Source organism: Bidens hawaiensis, unplaced genomic scaffold (genome assembly GCF_021521415.1).
Source record: "Bidens hawaiensis isolate Kalapana, Puna unplaced genomic scaffold, B.hawaiensis_p1.1 tig00055953_1, whole genome shotgun sequence".
NCBI classification, from domain to species: domain Eukaryota; kingdom Viridiplantae; phylum Streptophyta; class Magnoliopsida; order Asterales; family Asteraceae; genus Bidens; species Bidens hawaiensis.
The window spans coordinates 6,847-17,275 of NW_027500083.1; the positions used below are offsets into that span (position 1 = coordinate 6,847).

The following is a 10,429-nucleotide window of genomic DNA, read 5'->3' on the forward strand; positions in this document are numbered from 1 at the left end:
TTTCATTAATATATATATATATATATATGCACCCTTCATCGTGTGCTCTCGACGTGTTATCTCCAAGATACAACAACAAATATCAATAACACAACCGGATTATGTAGGCGAACGAAATAATGTCTTTACTCTAGCTATCAATATTATTAGCTGAATATACCATTTTGATGTAACTTATAAATTGTGTGCGTTGAACTACTTTACCTTCATAATATAGACATTAAATGGCATATTCTTCTTTTAATCCCCAAAAAGTAATAAAGATAAAAAGAACAACACTTTCGGTTGATGTCAAAAGTTGGAATAGAAAACAATATCAAGAGCTAGGGAAGATAATATATAAAAGGGGTTCTTTGTGACACATAGGGAGCAAATCTTACATCATGATGTGTATCATGTCTTTCTCTTTTATTTTTCAAATCATGACATGGCAATATGGGATTTTATGAATAGTTGAAAAAGTTTCGTAAGATCTAATGACATGTAAGTCCAATCTGATTAATCAAGATATCATCACTTTTATTTCAGGTTTCTTAGCCTGGCTAGCTCATTTCCATGTGAGTTGTGGCATGTGGACTATCATAGTCCCGTCTAGCACCTTAGTTAATTTGATCGACCTTGTATGTGACTTGAACCCATACCTTGAAGTCCATGGTTCATGACTGATATCTAGAAATTGATAAAGATGGCATAAGTTAACGAGTTTTTGCGGACGAGTCATCTACGTGCCATCTTTAGTGGTGGTTTGAATATTGGGGCATAAAGTAAAGCCTGATTGAATCGACTAACTTGCCTACATATTTTGACAGGTTAGCAATGAGAAGGTTGGTATTTTACTTTTGTTCTTGGCCACTTTTCCTTTAGTGATAATAATGGTCCAATGGTCCTTCAGATAAGGCCTATAAATAATTTGAATTTTAAGTCATGCTGACTATAGTCACTATATATTCCTTTCATAGTTGGTTGTGGGTAGAATTAGGATAATAGCATATTGTTATTGGCATGGAAACAAGTCACATGCAATGACATGGGCAAAAAATAACAAACAATAATGAAAGTGGTGACACCCTTTATATCTCTTCAACAGATTTTCATGTGTACACAATATTTCCCCAAATTATAAGTTGGTTTCAAAAGAGAACGAGCTTGAGATATCTAATTCGACGCTAAGCAGGCAAATGAAATTAATGTTGCTGAGTTCTTCATATAAGTATTTAACTATAGGATAAACTATAAAAATGCATTAGAGATTATTTTAATTTCTAAAATGTAGAAGAACCAACGGTAATTTACTAGTCTTAAGTTTTGGTAATTTAACAGTCTTAAAATGTAATAGTTGCTAGCTTTTTGACATGGAATTGGACTCTATTACCCCAGATGATACTGACCCACGTGTAGTAGTGTTCAATATGATTTTTGGTATGTGGTATGCCTTGGTCAACTAAAGTCAAAGTTCGTTTATTCAGTTACTTAAAGGTTAGATAAGTACAGGGGGCTTATAGTCATTCTTTCAAATATGTTGTAAGAGAAGCATGGTAAGTTGCTGTAGTTTTTTACACAACTCGTGTAACTAAAAGGACTAAAAATGACAAGTTGAAACTGAGTTGTTAGTAGTTATAAGCAGATTTAGGGCTTAGTTAGTGAATAGCTTTTAATTTTCATTTTTTCTTTGTAATTCTCCCTCAATACTCAATCATATGGTTTGTGATTTCTTTCTTTGTAATCGTTTCAGTTTGAATAATAATAGCCCTAAATCGTTGATTGATTTCTTGATCGAATTTGTAGTTTATTCATTCGTGTTCTCCGGTGATAATTGATCAAATTCCGCTATATCAATTAACAATTCTAGTTTGCACTTTGCACACTACTGCCAGCTGGCTGCTGCCCATTGGAACTCCCACTTTATATTGAAGTCAGAGGTTTCTAGGAACCGAAGTCACAATCACCCTAGATAAGTATGTGGCCTCATGGCTTGTACCAATGTATGTTGTGAATTCTCATTTGGTTTACAAGTAAATCTTGCTTACCAAAATAATCAGATAACACTAAAATGACCAACAATAACTATAAATAGCACATGGTGATTTTAAAATTGGCCTAACAATGGATAAAGTAAAGTGTTGATCAAAATCGGCCAAAGTAATAGTTCATATTACATTTTGTTCTGTTTATTCAAGTCCCGAATTGGTCGTACAAGAACGTGGATTGGATAATTCCCAAATCTTTATTAATAACCTAAAGGTATAATTCAAAAAACTTGATTACAATGTTAAACCATGACTCGGTAAATAAACTATCTGAGACTCATTAGACTATGACTCATATAGCTAGAAACTAGGACTCCTTATAACCAACTTGCTTGTACTCCAAATACATTGCCACCGACTAATGGACAAAGTAGTTGCAAATTAATAAAAATAACCAACTTGTTATAATCTAACCAAAACACTTAAACCAACTATGATCAGCTTGTCAACTTTAGTCCCTTTATATTCACCGACTTGTGAATATGGTCCCTGATTACCAGCTTTGATCAGGTTAATGGAATTGGTACCCGGTATCGAACACGAACATGAACACACAGACAAGTTTGTTATTGGGAAACTTCACAAAACTCAATTACTCAGATTACAATCTCTAAACCCCAAAACACGAGTATTTATAATCTAACCTATCACGTTTAGACTATAACTAGGATTGCTAAATAATAGGGCATGATAATTATACTAACAATTAAATCTGAGCACATTTAATTGTTTATAATTATTCACTCCTTAAATCATGCTACTTCGCGTTGCACGCCAAGTAACGTGGATGAACCGAAATTCCCAACACAGGAGGTGGAAAAAACAGATGAAAAGATCAAATACAGAAAAAGATTTGCTTCAGTACAACAACAATGGGATGGCGCATGATGTGTATGTCATGTTGATGTTAAAACCAGACTTCAATGGTATACACCTCTTGTCTGTTGGAGCTTGAATTCGCAAGTCATAATGGTTTCTTCCCACCATAACATATTCTTGTATAGATTAAAATTTACATGGATTTGACTAGTACTAATGATCTACATTAATTTACATATGACTGATTCTCTGATGGAGAAATCTTAAAGTTTTCTTATAATTAGGAAACCCCAAAAACCAGAAGCTGAAATCGTCCACTGTCACAAGCTCGGCATACTTGTTCGATGGCCTCTTCGTGCTCACGCTCTCTCCTACACCTTTAATCTTTTCTAATGGAATCGACAACTACACATTTTAACAGTTATGCATTCAAGACACTATTTTAGAGAAAAGAAAAAGATATTAGCAAATATGCATTAAAGCACATTAATTTACCTTATATTGGAACTTTAACACCTCTCCCGCTGCAGAATATGTTTTGAAAGACTTATCACTACAGAATCCAACTCTTTCTGCAGTGATGAAGAGGACGCCTGCGATTGCACCAGCTGTAGTGTATATGGAACATCGGGTCGCATGCAACAAATTCTCAGCGTCCCGGTTACTGAAATTTTTACCCAAGATTCTTCTTGGACGGCCAAGTGGTAGAATTTTGGCACCATATCTCAACTTCTGCCTCACAACTTCTAGTAGTTTGGGTCCTAATCTCCCTATAGTTCAAAAATAAACAAAATGTTGAATTGAAAGATGATACAGAACAGTTTAATCATTAATGTATTCAAGTGAAAACACTTACCATGACTTTGATTGGAGATTGCTAGACTATCTTTTGTTTCTATGCTATTGATTTTGGAAGAAGATGGAAGAGTGTAAAGAGTTTGACAAGATTTAGACAAAAGTAGTCCCCTTGATACAATAGGGGCAGCCATCACCCTGCTCGAGAGTCTGTTATCCATTTGATCTTCGGTCGTTGTATCTGGCTGTGCTTAATGTTGAACTTGTTGGCTAATGTCATCTGAATCATGATATTTATAAGGTGATAAAGTTGTCATAAACTACCAACTTGCAGTTGGATGAGTCATCTATGTGTCATGCTTGTTGGTGGTTGAATGCATTATATACTCACCCCTTTTGACTTGTGAGCTCAATTTATACTACCGGTACCTTATTTTGTTTAATCAGACTGACATGTAAAGTTGTCAAAATAATTTAGGTTTTAATTCTAAAATCCTAGTTCATTGTTATGAATTGTTTAGATGGGATCCTCTTGTTCTTCTTTTAGCCCACAAAATATACCATGTATGCCATGTCATGAATGATGCATGATGATTCTGCATATACCCTTTTGGTCCCATAAAGAAAAGGAGAAGATAAAAAACAAAATCAAAATTTTTAATGGTCTAGAAAAGGTGTAATATTGGACCACAATAATAATAATACAGATGGTTTCATGTAAAAATGTCCTAAACTTCCTAGAGAGCAAGTCTTACATCATGATCTGTATATATCATGTCTCTCATTTTAATCTTTTCAAATCATGACATGGCAATATGGGATTCTAAGAACAGCTGAAAATTTTCATAAGATCTGATGACTTGTAAAGCTTCCTTAACCACCAGTTTGGAGCCCAGTCTGATTAATCAAGATAAAGCTAACATCATTACTTTTCTTTCAGGTTCCTTAGCCTGGTTAGCTAGCTTCCATGTGAGTTGTTGCCATGTCGATTATTATAGTCCGGTATAGTGCCTTAATTCGTTTGATCGACCTTGTATGTCACTTGAGACCTGCTACATATTTGTTGTATAATAAACCTTATGTGAAGGAACCTGTACCTTGATATCTAGAGGTTGATAAAGATGGCATAAGTTAACGCGTTTTGGACGAGCATCTGTTTGTCATCGTTTGGTGGCCGGTTTGATTGTTGGGATACCAAGTAAAGGCTGATTGACTGGTTACCAGGGTCGGCTCAACTTATTTGGAGTCCTGAAACTAGAGGTGGCAATATGAGTGGGTTGGGTTGGATTTGGGTGATGGGTTAGGATGGGTATGGGTCAGGATGAATTTTTAAAATAGAGGGTTAGGATGGGTATGGGTCAAGATGGGTAAAGTGAATCCATCTTGACCCAAATAAAGGTTAAAATGCAAAGGGTTTCAAAAACCCCTCAAAAAAATTTTCAAAAAATTTAATAACTCAAAATATAAATAAAAAACGCAAAATGTAAAATAACTAAAATGTCATCGCCGTTGTCCTCGATTCATAAAAAAAAAAAAAAAAAAACCTCGGTTTTGTCTCGGTTCAGGCTCGGTTCATTTTTGCTTTTTTTTCGTTTTGGTATCTATTCGGTTTCAATGTTTTCCGTTTTTGTTCGGTTTTGATTTCTCGGTTTCATTTGGTTTAGGATAGATATGGGTCAAGATGGGTAAAGTTAACCTATATCTTGAACTAAGTAAAAGTTAAAATACTAACGGTTCAAAAACCCCTCAAAAAAATATTCAAAAAAATTAATAAAAAAATAATAACTCAAAATATAACTCGAAAACGCAAAAAGTAAAATAACTAAAATGTTTCCCCCGTCTTCCTCGTTCAAAAAAAAAAAAAACTCGGTTTTGTCTCGGTTCAGGTTCGGTTTTTTAGGTTTTTTTCCGCTTCGGTTTTGCTTTTTTTCATTTCGGTCGGTTTGGTATATGTTCGGTTTCAACGATTTCGGTTTTGATTTCTCGGTTTCTATTTGGTTCCGTGGGTTTTGTTTGAAATAAAATTGGATAAAACTTGTTTTAGTCCATTCTAACCCATAAACAAACCCATTCTAACATATAACCAAAAGTCACTAGCATTTTCCCAATCCATTTTGACCTTCTTGTAAAATTCTTTTGATCCATCCTGACCCATCTCAATCTTAAAAGCTATCCAAATTGACCCAAAACAACCCAAATGGGTTTGTTTTGCCACCCTTACCTGAAACTAACTAAAATGTTGAGCCTTTTCTTTTTCTTTTTTTATGCGTATAGCACCAGAGAGTATCCAAGAATTATGGAATATGAATGACATGCAATGATAATAGACATGAGGTCCTATTTAGCTTGTGGTCCATTAGTTAAAAAAACCCACTTTCAAAAACCGATAATACACAACCCCTATTTTAGACGAAAGTCCTATAAAACTAAAGCCCTAAAGCATTGGTTTGATTTAGTTGGCCCAAGAGTCGGCCGTGCTGGTTGGCACTATTGAGAAGGTTGGTATTTTACTTTTGTTCTTGGCCACTTTTCCTTTAGTTATATCTATACATTTAAATTTTAGGTCATGCTGACTACATATGCCTTTGATATTTGGTAGTGGGTAGAATTAGGATAAAAGCATATTGTAATCGACATGGAAACAAGTCACATGCAGATGACATGGGCAAAAAAGCAAATAGAAATGGAAGTGGTGACATACACCTTTATTTTTCTTCATCTGCAGATTCGCGTGTACACAATATGTCCCAAATTGTTAGTTGGTTTCAAAAGAGAATGAGTTTGAAATATCTAATTCGACGCCTAGCAAACAAATGAAACTTTGCTGAGTTCAACATATAACTATAAAAATAAACTAAAAAAAGGCAATAGTGTATGAAATTATCTCTAATATAGCCATACTAATATTGAAGTAGTGTGCAAATTAGATGGCTGTTTATTCTTACTTTCTTAGAGTTCCTAGTTAACCTAAGGTTATAGGAAACGAGATTTTATTTTGGATCTTTCCAACTCCGTATGCAGTACCAGTACACGATGCATGTGGCAAGTCATTAGTTTAGTTATTTTGGATTTCATCTATGGCTGGGTATCTTTCCGAATCATGTTGAGTTTGTTTCTAGATAATAAGTGATTCCTTTATATAGGTGTCGAGTCGAAACAAAGGTTTGATGAAAGGTTGCTACTGTCTAAATTGCAGTTATAGCTGTTAAGCAGTTGCCTTTGGTATGATCATAAAGTGGACTTTGATAGTAGACATGTAAGGCAAAAAATGTGACTTGCGATATCAAAGTATGAAATCCGTTATTTATTCACGGTCAAGTTAATAATTAATGTCGGCGAGAAATCCAGACACGAGACGAGAACTTCGACACGCGTTTAACTTCAACAGGAAAGCTTCTATATTATGTTTTTGTTTGGCTATATATAGGACATTTGTTGTTTGCTTTATGTGTGTGTGTTTTGTATGGTGAAATCACCCACCCAAGGGGAGCTCACCTTGGGTGGGGTCGGTTCGTTTAATCTATTAATCTTTTTACCGATAACGAGATCGTTCCTATACTTTATATTATCTTTATATTATGTTCGGTCGTTTGATTTCACCGCACCCGTCTCGAACACTTATCAAGAACAAAGCCGTTCGTTGTCAGATCCGGTTTCGGAACCTACAAGACATAGCAGCTACCGAAGTTCCCCGGCTTCTACCGACCTTCAACTCCACTACCAAAGTTCAAAGTCACTACCGAACTTTTAAGTCATTGCCGAATGGCAATATCTTTTCAAACAACCTTTTGCAAGCATCGCATCCATGCTAATGTGCTACCCCTTAGAACCCCCTTATAATATTGAAGTCATAAATTAAGGTTCATAAGTACCAAAGCCACAATAGTCTTGGACAAGTTTGTAGTCTACACCTTCTGGCTTGTATCAATGTATATTGTGAATTCTCATTTGGTCGTACAAGAAAATTCTGATTAACTAAATAGACCGATGAAAATAAAATCACCAAAAGTTAGTACAAACAGCACATGGTGATTTTCAAATAGACCTAGAAGTGGGTAAATTAAGTATCGAGAGATCGACCAAACTAATAGTTCATGTTACATTTTGTTTTATTGATCAAGCGACGTGGTGAATACAGATGAAAAGATCAAATATAGAAAAAAAATTGCGTTAGTACAACAACAATGGTTAAACAATGAGATGAGTGATGATGTGTACCTACAAGTGGTATTAGAGCTTTCGGCTCGACTTTTTGTGGTTTTCGGGTCAAACTTTTCGGATTTTGATCTTAGTTTTTGTTGGATTTGAGGTTGATTTCGTGTTATTTATCTCTTTTGGAGTCCCTTTCACCTTAGAAATACACGAGAATCACTAAATCTAAGTTTTTAGTATTTAAAATTTTTGTGTATGTGCTCAGATTCGGCTTAAAAACTCAGATCTAGGCTGATTTATTAATTTTTATACTAAAGTCTTTTTGACTTTTTGAAAGTTTGGGTGTTATATTCTCAAAAAATAAAAAAAAAATTCGCATCGGGGGTACTGTAGCAGTCGCTTCCGAGGTACTGTAGCAATCTCCGTGTACTGTAGCAATCGCATCGCGAGGTACTGTAGCAATCGCTTCGCACGGGGGTACTGTAGCAATCGCTTTGCACGAGGTACTGTAGCAATCGCTTCGCACGGGTATTGTAGCAAATCGTTTCGCTTCGCACGGAGGGTACTGTAGCAATCGTTTCGCTTCGCACGGGTACTGTAGCAATCGCTTCGCATCGGGCACTGTAGAAACTCATGCGAAACACTGTAGTAACTCATGCGAAACACTGTAGCGACTCGGCACTGTAGCAACTCAGTACTGTAGCAAAAAAAGAAAAACCTTAAATTTCTTTTCTCTTTCAAAAAAAAAACCGAGTTAAAAAAAAAGTCTTACGAACCTGAGCTTGGAGGAAATCTGGATATGGAAGAAAGCCGAAAGAAAATATTAAAAGAAGAATTCGACATGTTTATACATATTAAAGGAGAATCGGTTGCCTCTCTCATCAACAGATTTGAGTCACTCGTCTCCAAAATAAGTAGTGTCGGTATCATCAATGGTTTGTTTGAGATCAACATGAAGTTGTTGAATTCACTACCTTACACATGGAACATCAATGTGGTTACCATCAAAAGAACCACATATCTGTATACCATGACACTCTCAGAGTTGGCTTCTACCATCAAGTCTTTTGAAATAATGGAAGATAAGCTCCAAAATAAACAATCAGTCCAAAGAAAATAAAGTTGGGTCAAATAATAAAGTTTGGACAAGTGCTGCCGGTAAAAGCAGTCATGCATGTCTTATCATTCCCGACACATCACCAGTCGATAAGATAAATCACAATCTGTGCACTCAAGCTTGCTTAAATAAGGTTACATATTATAGATATCTTCAGGACGAAGTTTTGAAAGAAAATGCAAAACTTCGTTAATTAAATGCTGAATATGTAAAGGTTGACAAGATCTACGTTGAAAAGATTAAAACTCATCATGATGATGTAGCAAATCTTAACTTAAAATTTTAAAAAAAAGAGCATAATGTTATTTATTATAAAAACATAATTAATGATTTAAAAGATGAAATTGAAAAGTTAAAACTTGAAGTTTCTGACAAAAAGGAAAAAGAAAAGCAAGTTGAAAGATTTGAAGCATCATCTGAGAAATTAGATGATCTTATTGGAGCCCAAAGAAGTACTAAAATTAAAGTGGGGTTGGGGTATGATTACACTGCCGTACCACCACCATTCAATGATAACTACACCAGCTTGCCCCACTTTAGCGATAATACTTTTCCGGAGGAAGAAATAGAATACGGGGTTGGTAGAATACCAAAGCCTGTGAAATTTGTTCCTGCTGCCTCTCAAACTGCTGCTCCAGTCCCATCATCTGATAAATCTGACATCAATGTGTCTTGTGTAGCAGCTGGTGATGTCAATGGTGGTGAATGTGGGACGGTTAACCTGGGTTGTAAGCTAAAAAGAAAGTTAGAACCACGTTTTGAATCATGTGTGAATCTAACCAAAACTATTAACAATCCAGTTTGTAATAAAGTTTGTGAATCCATGTTGGGAAGTTTAAAGTCAGGGTCAAATTATGTATTTTGTGAAAATTCAAGTGATGATAGTTGTACAAACGTTTGCAATGAAAATGAATGTTCATCTTCTGACTCAGATTATGAAATCGTTTGTGATGAAACTTTTGTTGAAAAATGTGTCAACGAAAGTAGGCCTGTTGAGGTGAACATATCAAGTTGTTCATCATCAAGTTGTGAGACTGAGGATAATTCAAGTAAAAGCAAAGTTTTTGAAAATGAAAAGACAAGTACTTCGTGTAAATATGTTCCACCAAATAAACGATCATTTTCTCAAACAACCAATCAATTAAGAGATCCTCAGTCATACAACTTCTATGATAACAACTACTATGCTCATTATCAACAAAATTTTGTTGATCCATATTACACAAATGCGTTTTATAATTATGTTCCTTTCCAAGGATCACCTTTCCCACCGCACAAACCACATTATAGTTCAGACGAGTTCTATGGCACTCCTAGGAGAAAGTGTTGTTTTTTGTGTGATCACTCTTCTCACCTTGCAAGATATTGCAAGCACTGGTTCAAGTAACAACTTGATATTCAAAGGCGGCTTAGTCAGTCCCCAAAAGGAGCTTTTAGTAGCCCTAATTCAAGGACAGATCAAGCTGATAGTGAACCTAGTGAAATGGATGTGAGATCCAAAGTAAATAAAGTAAAACAC

General features: G+C 35.3%; 1 pseudogene across 1 annotated transcript; it reads right to left on the reverse strand.

The window, feature by feature from the left end:
• Window positions 1-3,077: 3,077 nt before the first annotated feature.
• On the reverse strand, window positions 3,078-3,862 carry LOC143601244 (GEM-like protein 7 pseudogene; annotated as a pseudogene). The gene is made up of 3 exons (XR_013147621.1): window positions 3,703-3,862; window positions 3,342-3,616; window positions 3,078-3,251 (listed from the first exon to the last, which is right to left on the reverse strand). The product of XR_013147621.1 is annotated as a GEM-like protein 7 pseudogene (transcript).
• Between the last annotated feature and the right edge of the window lie 6,567 nt (window positions 3,863-10,429).